Below are 12,247 nucleotides of genomic sequence, written 5' to 3'. Positions count from 1 at the left end.
AGAAGACAGGAGGGCAGAGGGGGATCAAGGTCATGGTAATTACCTCCCACCTCCCTCCCAGCCCCACCATGGTGAGGCAGTGGTTGCATTGGTCTCTGGGAACCACTTCATTTTCTTGTCACTCAGGCCTAGGGACAGTCACAGCTCCCGTGTACCAGTCTGGCATTCCTCACCATCCCTGCTGGTTCCCCTCAACCCTGCAGGTGTCTTTGCAAATCATCTCCTTGTTGAACCCAACAGTTTTCCAGTTTGTGTGTGCCACCTATGTCCTTTTGGGATCCTGACTAACAGAGCAGAGGGCTGGGGAATCTGACCTAGTTTAGAAAGAAGGGGTAAGGACAAAGAAGACTTCCTGACCAAGTCATCTTTAAGCTGAGGGCTGACAGAGTGCTTCCCGGTTGGTCCTTCTTTCATCTCCTCTGTTCTCTCTGCATCAACCTGGAAACATCTGCATGTCCAGAGGAGAGTAATGGCATATCCCCTCAACTGTTCTCCCCTTTATCCCTTTTTTTTCCACTGCCGCCCCCCTCAACCCAACACTTCCTCTTTCTGGCTTCTCTAGAATGGTCTCTCCTTGGATATCTTTATGTCCTCTGAGATCTTTCCCTCTTCCTTACTCTTCTTCCCCAATCTTTCATGTCCTGCCAATATCCCTAACGGATGTGCACCCTCCCCAGTGTGACCCATGATGTGACCAGAATATGCCTTCTCTCTCGCTGCTCCTATGTATTCAGCCACGTGAAATACTTGCTGTTTCGTGCCTTTGTTCACAGTTTTTTTCTTCTGGATCATCCTAACCTCATCTGTCCCCTCTGTTGAAATCCTATTCAGTTTAAATGCCACCACTCCACAAAGCCTTCCTAAAGGTCTCAGCAGGAAGTATTCACTTCCATTATTTTTTGTTCCCATAAATACTTTTTAACCTTTCTTACACTTCCCACATGATTTATAGTTTTGATATTTGTGGAACTGTCTTATTTCTCTCCCATTATCATTAGCTCTGAGAAGGCAGGGACTAGTTTATCCATGGACCATCTGCACCAGTGCATCTAATGCAATGTCCAGCACATAGTAGGAGCACTGTGGCATTTAGTATCCCTTTACACATATTTTACCTTCTTTGTTGTAGAAAATCATTCTAGGATTATTCCCGTATACAACAAGATAAATGAAAGCATTAGTGTGCTCTCTTTGTATGTGGTCCTTGGCACGGTTATTTTCATAATGTGCTTTTTTATTGTGAGGTAATTAAATTATACAGTTAAGCCAAACATAGCTAAGGGAAGCAGAGCTAAGAATATTTCTTCCAGTTACAGCTTGAAAGGCCTGACTTTCTCCCTCCATTTCCAGTCTTTCAACATTCGAGAATCAGTCATGCCAAAATATTTATCATCTCAGGAAAAAGAAAATAAAAATCTTTTAAGGGCCTACAGACACCATATAGCTGCATGGAGCTAGACAAGTAGGAATGGGGCATAGACGGATTAATTGAGGGGGAAATGAAAAAACACATCCCCTAGCTTCATGTTCCACACTTGAAATTGAGATCTCTAAAAGTTCTCCTCCAGGAGCTTTTTGTTGTGTCTATTGTTCAGTTTGATGATGTTGGAAGATGAGGAATTGGGGAATTTTAACTCCAAAAAGGCTTCAATTCTATGTATTCTGTGTAATTAGATTTGTTTTTAAATGATAGTTCCTTTATTCTAAAGATATATTTAAAATAGGGGCACCTGGGTGGCGCCATCGGTTAAGGATCTGACTCTTGGTTTCGACTCAGGTCATGATCTCAGGGTCCTGGAATCGAGCCCCGCATAGGGCTCCAGGCAAGCGTGGAATCTACTTGAGATTCTCCCTCTCCCTCTGCCCCTCCCACTCTGTTGTCTCTCTCTCTCTCTAAAAAAATAAATACATCTTTTAAAAAAAGAAGATATATTTAAAATAAAATGCTAGTAATACCATATATTTATCATTCAATAACTCTTTTAAACTTATAACCAGTTCCAATGCAGAAATTGTCCCCATTTCACAGATGAAGAAACAGAGGCTCAAGATACTGTCTAATTGTCCTGTGCCAAGGCCCAGTTGTCAGATGACAAGTCTTCCCGGTCTGGTGCTCAGGTTCTTAGATGCTATGCAGCCCTCCTCCCAGCATTATCACCGGAGTGAATGCACGTTTTTGGCCATGCTCTGTGTACGCCGCAAATGTTCCACAACTCTCTGAAACCTATATTGCAGCAGAAAGCCTCTTCCTTAGGGAGGAGAGCTGCACAGAGAGCTAGAGAAGAGATGGCCTGGCCAGAAACATGGCGGGGAAATGGATGCACCCAGAATGGACCAGTCCTATTCGGAGTCCTGATGGGGCTTCCTTTGGCTTCTAAGCCAACCACGGCTGGGAAATGAGTCTGATAATTTTCTGGGAAGGAAAGTCTGTGGGAGGACAATAGAAGAACTTTCGGCCCTGCACACACAAGGAAGCATGCTCTGAGAGCATAAATCATCTTCTATTTTAAAAATCACTCCTGTGAAAGTGGGTTTTAAAGTGGTGGGGTGGCAGATTTTTTACATTGCTCTCTATGCCTATTTAAATACATTCCCTCCCCACCTGTTGTTACAGACGTTGTTTAAACCTCAAAAGCCTCAAAGACATAGAGACCCGAGAAAAATATTTTTTATTGCATTGAAGCGATATTTTTTTTAATCGAGAAAGCAGTCATCTAAGTGGTTTTTCCTATTTTCTATCTCACGTATAACAAAACACCTCAACAGTAACATGAGAGACAGTATTCAGAAAGCAATTCCAAACACATTAAAAGAGCTGCTTTAGAAAAATGAGTCAAGTGAGTATTTCCCCTTTAAAGACCACAAAAAAAGAAACACCCTTCTAACAGGTGCTGGGTTGAAAGGGGGATAAGAGGGGGAACACAATATCTCATCTAAAATCTTGCAGGCAAGAGCGTTTATTACTGCAGGAAGCAGAAGGTGAGTCTAGCTTATAAATGAGATCCTGCAGACGAGGGAAATGTATCTTTCTGAAGTATTACTGTACAGAACGAACCTTTAAAGCTTGGACTCTGAAGGCATAAACCATTGTCAAATAAATCTAAACCGATGTATTCATTTTTAACAAAAGAAAATGTGACATAGCATGGCCACAATAATATGTCATTTCATCCCTGCATTTCAATTCTCAAGGGTTATTTAATTCTCCTTAAAACATTACAGAAAGCTGCAAGAGGTGAGATGAAAATAAATATTCTCACCTAGAATGATCTTCATTTCATCAGCAGTTTCCCTGCCACGGAGAAACAATAGTGGAATACTCAAATATGAAGGCCCATCTACGATTTATCTATATAATAATTTTAAATACCCAGTTTGACACCTAAATAGTTAGGAGAAGGGATGGCTAATTAAAAAAAAAAAAAAACTATTTAAAGGCCTTTTATTGGGATATTTAAATTTCCAACAAAGAAGGTAACTCCCACAGGAAAGATATAAATATTAATTGTGAAAAATAAAGAGAATTGAACAGACAGGGGAGTATTTTATTAAAAATGATTCTCAATATGAATAATCCATGGAGTTAATTGACAAAGCTGTTTTTATTTTTTATTTTATTTTATTTTTAAAGATGTATTTATTTATTTGACAGAGAGAGACACAGTGAGAGAGGGAACACAAGCAGGGGGAGTGGGAGAGGGAGAAGCAGGCTTCCTGCAGAGCAGGGAGCCCGATGTGGGTCTCGATCCCAGGACTCTGGGATCATGACCTGAGCCGAAGGCAGATGCTTAATGACTGAGCCACCCAGGCGCCCCGACAAAGCTGTTTTTAAAAAATATTTTCCTTCATGTGACATTAGGTTTTTGACCGTTTTTTTTTTCTCTCTCTTTTTCTCTTCTCTGTTTTCCTTCTTGCATTCGTCCCCTGCTGTCTTCAAAGTAGGATTTGTTAGTTATATTAAAAACACATAAACAAGTTGGTAAATGAAATAGAAATAAAAATTACTTGAAACTAAGGACCTTACTACAATCCTCTGTGAAACTGTAGACTCTTTCTTCACTGACAATGCAGCTGAGTGAGTTTTATTGGTGACTCTGGCAATTGTTCGGCCTTCTTTTCCAATGACCAGAATCATTAGTTACGTCCCCTCTACCAATGCCCAACACACCAGAGAAAATTCTAGCTTCTGTTATATAACCGTGTTTAATGTAAGGATGCCTTTCTTGAAGCTCATATTATTCAAAGGAACAGATAACAATAATCAAATAGTTAATGAGTTTGATTCAAAAAAATTCTGGATGCAATTCAGGAAATGCTAACTTTCAGGGATACAGTGTCTAAAACTTTAGTTTCCATGTTGAAGAGAATCTCAAAAAGTTAAGGAGGAAAAAAGTTTGGCAGGTGCCTCAAAAAGTTAAACATAGAATTACTGTATCACATAGAAATTCCGCCCCTACATATATATCCCCCAAAATTGAAGCACATACTCCAACAAATACCTATACGCACATGCTCGTATCAGCACTCTTTCTAATAGGCAACAGGTGGAAACAGCCCAAATGTCCATCAGGGATGAATAGATAAATAAATTGTGGTCTATAAATACAATAGAATATTATGCAACTATGAAGAGGAATAAAGTACTGATTCATGCTACAACATGGACAAACCTTGAAAACATGCTAAGTAAAGGAAGACAGAAATAAAAGATCACATATTGTTTGATTCCATTTTTATGGAATATCCAGAAGAGGTCAATCCATAAAAACAGATACAGACTGGTGGTCACCAGGGGCTGGGAATGAGGAGCAGCTGCCTAATGTACACAGGATGATGAAAAGGTTTTGGAACTAGGTAGAGGTGGTGGTTTCCCAAAATTGTGAACATTCTAAAATGTCACTGAAATGTTCACTTTAAAGAGGTTAATGTAATGTTGTGTGAATTTCACCTCAAAAAAAAAAAAAAAAGCAGGCAGCCTTTCAAAAAAAAAAAAGTTAAGGAATGAAAACTCAGAGCCACTGAAATCATAGCTCAGAAAAAATATGAACAGGAAGCACTGGACTGTCAGAATTTGATGTAAATGAACATGTGATAAGATCAGGAAACAGAAAAAAAGTGAGTCCAGTGGCAAGTATATTATGAACAAAAAACTTCCATAGAAAAACATTCTTAATAAAAGCAAGCCCTCTCTAAAGCACACTTAGGAGAAGCTCTTTTTAAATGAATGAAATGTAAATAGTAGACATTTTAAAAATGTCTCTTTTTGAACCAGTTACCTAGAAAAGGTCCTAATTCGATTGTTTTGGTTGATAATACATAACTCACTTATAGTTCATTAAATTATATAATTATCATCAAATGTATGGTGTATTTCAAGGAGTTTAAATATGCTCCCTCAATCTTATTTACAGTAGAGTTTTGGTCTGTATAGCCCATTTTCTGAAAGTAATGCAAAGGAAAATTTCAGTCTATCTTTGATCCGTTGTTAAAAAAAGAAAAATCTGGGAGGTTAGGTTTAAATAATTTTAGCATGCGGAACAAAGCACTCTATCAGAATAAGAGATGTGGGGCCATTCTTCGGTACAAAAAGAAGACTAAAGATGTCCACATGTTGGGTCTGAGTTATAGAGATAGCACGATAGAGTTATTTCAAATAATTTTAATGATTAGGGTAAGTTAATCTGAAAAAAAGGAGAAAAGCAATTTGAAAAAAAATGGAGACCATGTTGAATACAATACAGCAGGATAAGAGAGCAAATAGGAAAAAGAAATGGAAAGTGTTCAGGAAGCAATTACCCACTATCCCAGGGTTCTGTGAGTGATCTAACAGTAGGTGCCCCGGGAGTGGAAAGGGGCCACGGTGAGTGAATAGGACCTGAGGGAAGTAATCAGAGATAAGAATAACGAGTATCAGAGGCACAAGACACAGAATAGAGAGAGAGGATGACAAAGTTTACAGCCTGAACTTCAAAGACATGGCACACTAAGAAAGAAAGCTAAAGCTGAGAATGGAATAAAGGGTCTGCTCGCAAATATTATGAAAATGTAAGATGATGGAATACAAGCTTGCTGAAGGAGGCAGTGAGGGCATGTGACAGAAAGTCCAGAGATGAGGTGCAAAAAGCAGTAACATTATCAAAAGCATAAATGAGTTTTTAGCCTTCATGTTCAAATGTGTAGATAGGGGAGGTGAATAAGTGCGGCAGTTCAGAACATAATTTTCAGAAGAAACAAGTTTGGAAAAGCACAGTCTCATTTTGACTGCAAAATAGATAATTAGTCACTGGCAATCAAGGATATACACAGGGGCCAGAGTTTCTCTTCTAGAAGTTTCAAGGAGAAACGGTTAACAGAAACTAAAACAGAGAAACTTAGAGCCTTTCCCAAACATTGACTGTGTCCGTGGGGAAATACCAAACAAATAGCACAAAGTAAATAACCGTAGGGGAAGAAAATCACTAAGAAAAATGATAAAAAAAATCATTTGTTATCTTATATCACATTTAGAAACAAATGTGAATCAAGGAGCATATTTAACTATTTATTTGAATTACACCAAAAACAGATCTACCTCTTCAGAACCCATTCAAAAATATTTGTATTTATGTATACATATTGGTATCAAGCCAAGAGTGTTGTTTTAATGACTGTTAATTACGATTTCGAATGTCAAATGATATGGTTTTACATCCAATTTTGTGTCTTCTAGCTCTGTCACTTAAATACTTCTAAGTGTCAGTTTTCTGATCTGGGAAGGAGCTAAGGACACCTCCAGTATATGCCACTTGGCATTGGAAGGACGGTATGAGATAATGTTGTGATGCACTCTGCAATTGGTGAAACACTATATTAATATTAATTTGGTTGTCACTATTATTATTACTTATCATAATGGTCATATTGCCAGTATGTCTCGGTCAACATGGAAAGGGGAAAAAAAGGTTATGGTCAAAAACGATATAAAGCTTATTGGGGTCTAGATGTAACATGATGCTAGAGAAAATAACAAGCTCACTTTTTTCCTCCAGAATTTTTTTAATTAAATGCTATATTTTATTAACAACCATAGTTTTGTCATAAAAGAGGAAAATGCACGTTAAAAAATGCTTCAAACAGAAATTGGTCCAGTGTAATTAGTGTGAATTATCAAAATACCAGCATATAAGGGCACGTGTGCCCTATTATAAAAACCAGGTGTTTAAATAAGATAAAACTGCCTCCTGAATCAATAGGGGATTTGAACTGAGTTATGCTTTTCAAATATAGAAAAGATTGTTTCTAATTGCTTTTTCCATAGGTACCAAATTTGTGAGCATTATAAAAATGTTTCAAAAAGAATTTATCAATGTGATGTGAACATTTGTATGCATTTCAGCCACTCTCAATGTATTTTTGGCCCTGACTAAGAAAGGGAATTTCAATATCAATCTAGTATAGAATAATAGAAGGGAAGATGCTAACCAAAACGGAAGGGAAAACATTTCTTCCAGAATCTTGAGTTTAGCATAGAAATTTCTGCATAAATTTTGAATCCTGAGAAGGGCATGGAAAGATGGAACAAGGTCCTGAAAGAGGCAGAGAGGAACTGGCTAAAGAGACAGGTGGTGGGTTTGGCCTTAAAAAGAAGGGAACGCCGGAGCCTCTGAGACAAGAGGGAAGGAGCAGAGTGCAGGGGTGAATGCAAAGAGTTTATAAATAGGGGGTCAGGATTTAAGAAAGGTCATAGTAAATGGCCTCAATTTTCTTGATTAATTAGGAGGCAAGGTTATCTTCTGAGAGTGGGGCAGGCAGGGGCAGGTGGGGGGAGCTAAAATTAAAAGCAAAACCAAATGAAGCATTAGTCATTGTCACAGATCCAGGACTGGGATTAACCCTAAGAAAAGCGAAACTTTTTTTCTTTTTTACATTTTTCCCCAAAGATGTAAAAGATCGCAATCTAGAATCCTAGACCTTTCACATGATTGTCAGATTATCCTTCAATTGTCTATGTCACTTCCATACTCTTTCTCATCCATATTCTTCATTAAGCTGCTAAAGACATACATAGTGGGGCACCTGGGTGGCACAGTCCATTAAGCATCCAACTCTTGGTTTTGGCTCAGGTGGTGATCTCAGAGTCATGGGATCGAGCCCCATGTTGTGCTCTGCGCTGAGCGTGGAGTCTGCATGGGACTCTCTCCCTCTCCATCTGCCCCAGTCCCCTGCGTTCTCTCTCTCTTTCAAATAAATAAATAAATAATTCTTTAAAAAAAAGACACACACAATTTGTGTTTTGCTCTGGTTGAAATAACTGAGCCATTAATTTAATTTCCAATTCTCCCAGGTTACCCATGCTTGCAAAAACTGGTTCTCCTCAGAGCAATAGCAATAACATCATTACAAATCCTTCGTTCCCACTAAATATCTTCATCTCTGAAGATAATATTCTGGGGGAAATGCCTGCAATATCTACTCTAATTACTACAGGGTTTAAAAGGAAGTGGTCTGAGGGTGAAGTCAGTTTGCCCTCTTCCTTACATTTGCCAAGAAACAACTTCAGGATCTTGTCCCTTCCATTTTTACCAAAAAATGTAGCAGATAAAGAAAAGTTTGAGTATCTTACCAACAAAGCTCACCTGTCTGTTTAGTAATAATAAGCATTTTTTACAATGCAGACATTGGCAAAGATTCTACCCTTGGCCCAAACTCTAATCAGGCTCCTCCCCTGAGTTTTCCTTTCAACTAGGTCTCAACTCTTGAACTTCTGTGTTCATCTCTGCATTGCCCAATTTCAGCAAGAATCCTGTTAAGTTAGTTTATCCCTCATCCTCTATATCTTGTCACCCTGGGTAGCCAATTTCATTTTCCACCATCTCCCAGGTGACATCCAATCGCCCCGGCCTGCCTTCAGCAAGGATCCTGGTAGGTCGGTTTTGCCAGAATCCCCTTACCCCTGATGTTTCCTCTTAGTAATTTTCCATCCACTGACCCCCACCCTGCTCCTTGACTCTAAATTCTCACCTTTCCTGGTTGTAATCAGAGTTGAGCCAATCCATCTCCTCCACTGCAAGACCCCACTGCGAGGGTCTCCACACCTATTGTGATAGTCCCCCTAAATAAAGTCTGCCTTACCATTCTTTAAGTGTCATGAACTTTTCCTTAACAACATCAACAGTTAGACGTAGACTTAGAAAGGTGACCAAAGCTTCAGTCCACATAACATAAATCTGCCAAACCACAGTGAAGTGGGACCCATAATATCACAGCATCTGGTGAAATAATTGTCTTACTTTTGGACAAGTTTCCTAGGTGGATCCAAAATAGTTTTACTGGTTTCTGGCTACATTAAGGCAAACATGTTGGTGGAACCTCCAGAGGGAAGTCTGCTGCCAATTCTATAAGGAAGCCCCCTTGACTCTTCGGTTAACCTTTATCAAGTCCTGTAAGAGTTGTTCAAAACAGCTGGTCAGGAAGGATTTTGGACTCCTGGGGCTGGACTATATATGAAACTATCAAGTGTAAATACCATACATGCATAAAGAAGACAGGAGCATATATGTCCACTAACCCATTCCGAAGGCAAAATTTCATCACCTACTCTTTTTATTTATTTATTTATTTATTTATTTGAGAGAGAGAGAATGAGAGACAGGAGAGCACGAGAGGGAAGAGGGCAGAGGGAGAAGCAGACTCCCCGCCGAGCAGGGAGCCCGATGCGGGGCTCGATCCCGGGACTCCAGGATCATGACCTGAGCCGAAGGCAGTCGCTTAACCAACTGAGCCACCCAGGCGCCCTCATCACCTACTCTTATCCATAGCCAATCCACAAGGAAAATCAAACTTGTGGGTTGTCTATATCACAATAGCAAAGCCCTAAATGTATGGGCTGGAGAAGGGAAATGATGGAGCTGTGTGATGTCCTGGAAATAGCCAGGGCTGCCTCAGAGAGATAGAGGCTCTATTACCCAGGGCACAGCCTGTCTGCTCACTAACAATCTGCCCGAGAAAGGCTGTTGTTGGGGCTCCTACATGTGTCGGAGCATTGAGAACTGGGGGCTTGATAGCGAGCATGGAGTTGAAAATTATGCATCTCAGACATCAGCAAAAACCCAGGAACCAATCAAACGTCAATACCCGAGGACAGGCAAAATGGGATGGCATGATCGGATTTAAGCACATTTACTAACTCACACTCCAACCACCCAACTATTAATAATTGTAGGAAAATGCATTAAAGAGGCTGCTGTGAGTTACTTTGTTTTATCCTAGGTGAAAACAAATGTAATCTAAGAAACTCTTCCTTTGTCATTATAAAATAACATCCTTCTGTCTGTTCATAGCAGTATATCTATGTCAATTGCATGATTTTAACAACATATTATAGTTATATAAGAGGTGATTGTTGGTGAAAGCTGGGTAGGGGATACATAGGAACTCTTTTGCAACTTCTTATGAGTCTCATATAAAAAGTTTTTAAAAACAACCAAAACAAAACAAAAAGGTCCTTCTGCATACAAATTTGTCTCAATGTATTTCCAGTGATGGATGAGAAAAAGATTATCTACATTATTAGCAAAGTGCTTCTCTTTCTATCCCTGTTCCAGATTTCTACGTTACCTACTGTTTCAAGGTAGTCAGAGAGGAGGGGTGAGGACTAGGTCCAGTCGATGCAGGTGCAGTATCGGGACAGAAATGTATTAAGACTTTTGGATATTTGTCGCCTGGCGGTCACTCGCTCGCTTCCTTCTCAGTACCTGCTCCCGGTGGCCCCACGGGCATGCAGGCTGGGGGTGGCCCCAAAGAGTAGGAGGCAGAGGGGGAGCAGGTGTGTGCGTCTAAGTGTCATGGTGGTGCACTTGCATCAGAGAATCGAGAATGGGGAGGAGGAGGAAACTGCAAGGATAGGCCCAGAAGCAATGGCGTCCAAAGAGGAATAAGCAGTAAAAAATCTCAACATGGACAATGCCAACCAGGAAAATGAAAAAAAAAAAAAAAGGATGAAAAGGAGCAAGTTGTTAATAAAGGAAAGCCCTTGGTCCTCCCTTTGGAAGCTGGTGACTATTGTGTGCCTAGAGTAAATCCTAGGCATTTCAGTGTTAGGCAGCCCATCCTGCAGTGTAGGTGGGACATGATTCAGAGGCTTGGAGCCGCAGGCAAGGATGAGAGAAGAGAATATGGAAAGGACTGGGGAGGAGGTGAGACAGCTGATGGAAAAGCTAAGGGAAAAGCAAGTCAGTCACAGTCTGTGGGCAGTTAGCCCTGACCCTCCTCACCGTGACCATCATGAGTTTTGCCTTATGCCTTGAATCCTGATGTTTTCCCTGAAGCTAATAGGAAGACACACCTGCTTCTTAAACTTACATGTGCTCGATGTACCTTTGTTGTAAACCTTTTGGTGTTACATGTCTCCTGTGGGTCTTCTATGCCAGCTTCTAACTGAATGTTGTATTTTGACCCAATCTGTAAGATTCTGTCAGCCACAGAGTTTTACCCTGTTGCATGGCAAGATGCTCATTATATATTATGAAGTTAATAAAGCAGTTTAAAAGGCAAAAAAGAAAAAAAGAAGAAAGGAAGGAAGGAAGGAAGGAAGGAAGGAAGGAAGGAAGAAAGAAAGAAAGAAAGAAAGAAAGAAAGAAAGAAAGAAAGAAAGAAAAAGAAAGAAAGAAAGGAAAGAAAGAAAGAAAGAAAGAAAGAAAGAAAGAAAGAAAGAAAGAAAGAAAGAAAGAAAAAGAAAAGATAAGACAAGACTTTTGGATATTTGTCATATGTGGGGAAACAAAATTCACAAAGCCCATGGTTTATGAGGGTGTGGTGCAGCTGGGCCCAAGCTGAGAATACCTGAGCACACAATTTATGACCCATACCTGAAGTGGGCCCTTAGTTTGGCCCAGGGACTGGCATCCCTCTCGGGGGTCAAGAAGGGAAGGAAGGCCAACCTGCTGACCCTTTTACCTCCTCTATTTATATCTCTGCCCCCATCCCTGTGAGCTAGATAAAACAAGCACAGGTCTAAGCCCCACTGGCTCACCCATCTACCCAAAGGCTGACTAGAAATTGTCCTTCTCTGAACTGGGTCATGCAGACTGATGATGCTCCCATGTAATCCCCACTGTTCAGTAATGCAGCCCCACCCCCACCTGTGGCCAAACCTTTCTCTAATTTCCCACCGGGCCAAGGCAAGGCCCTGTTGTTAGACAGTCTAACTGCACCTTTAACTTCTTAAATTGGCCTATCTTGCTCACGATCATTCCACTTGAAGTGACTC

At 40.2% G+C, this 12,247-nt stretch overlaps 1 pseudogene; it reads left to right on the top strand.

Annotated features, from left to right (window-relative positions):
- Positions 1–10,895: 10,895 nt before the first annotated feature.
- LOC102736424 (protein BEX1-like) lies at positions 10,896–11,719 on the top strand (annotated as a pseudogene).
- Positions 11,720–12,247: the final 528 nt, after the last annotated feature.

Source organism: Leptonychotes weddellii, chromosome 3, assembly GCF_054177405.1.
Source record: "Leptonychotes weddellii isolate Sample4059 chromosome 3, ASM5417740v2, whole genome shotgun sequence".
Classification (NCBI taxonomy): Eukaryota; Metazoa; Chordata; class Mammalia; order Carnivora; family Phocidae; genus Leptonychotes; species Leptonychotes weddellii.
Note: the sequence above shows the minus strand (reverse complement) of the source record. Positions and strands in the feature narration are given on the sequence as shown.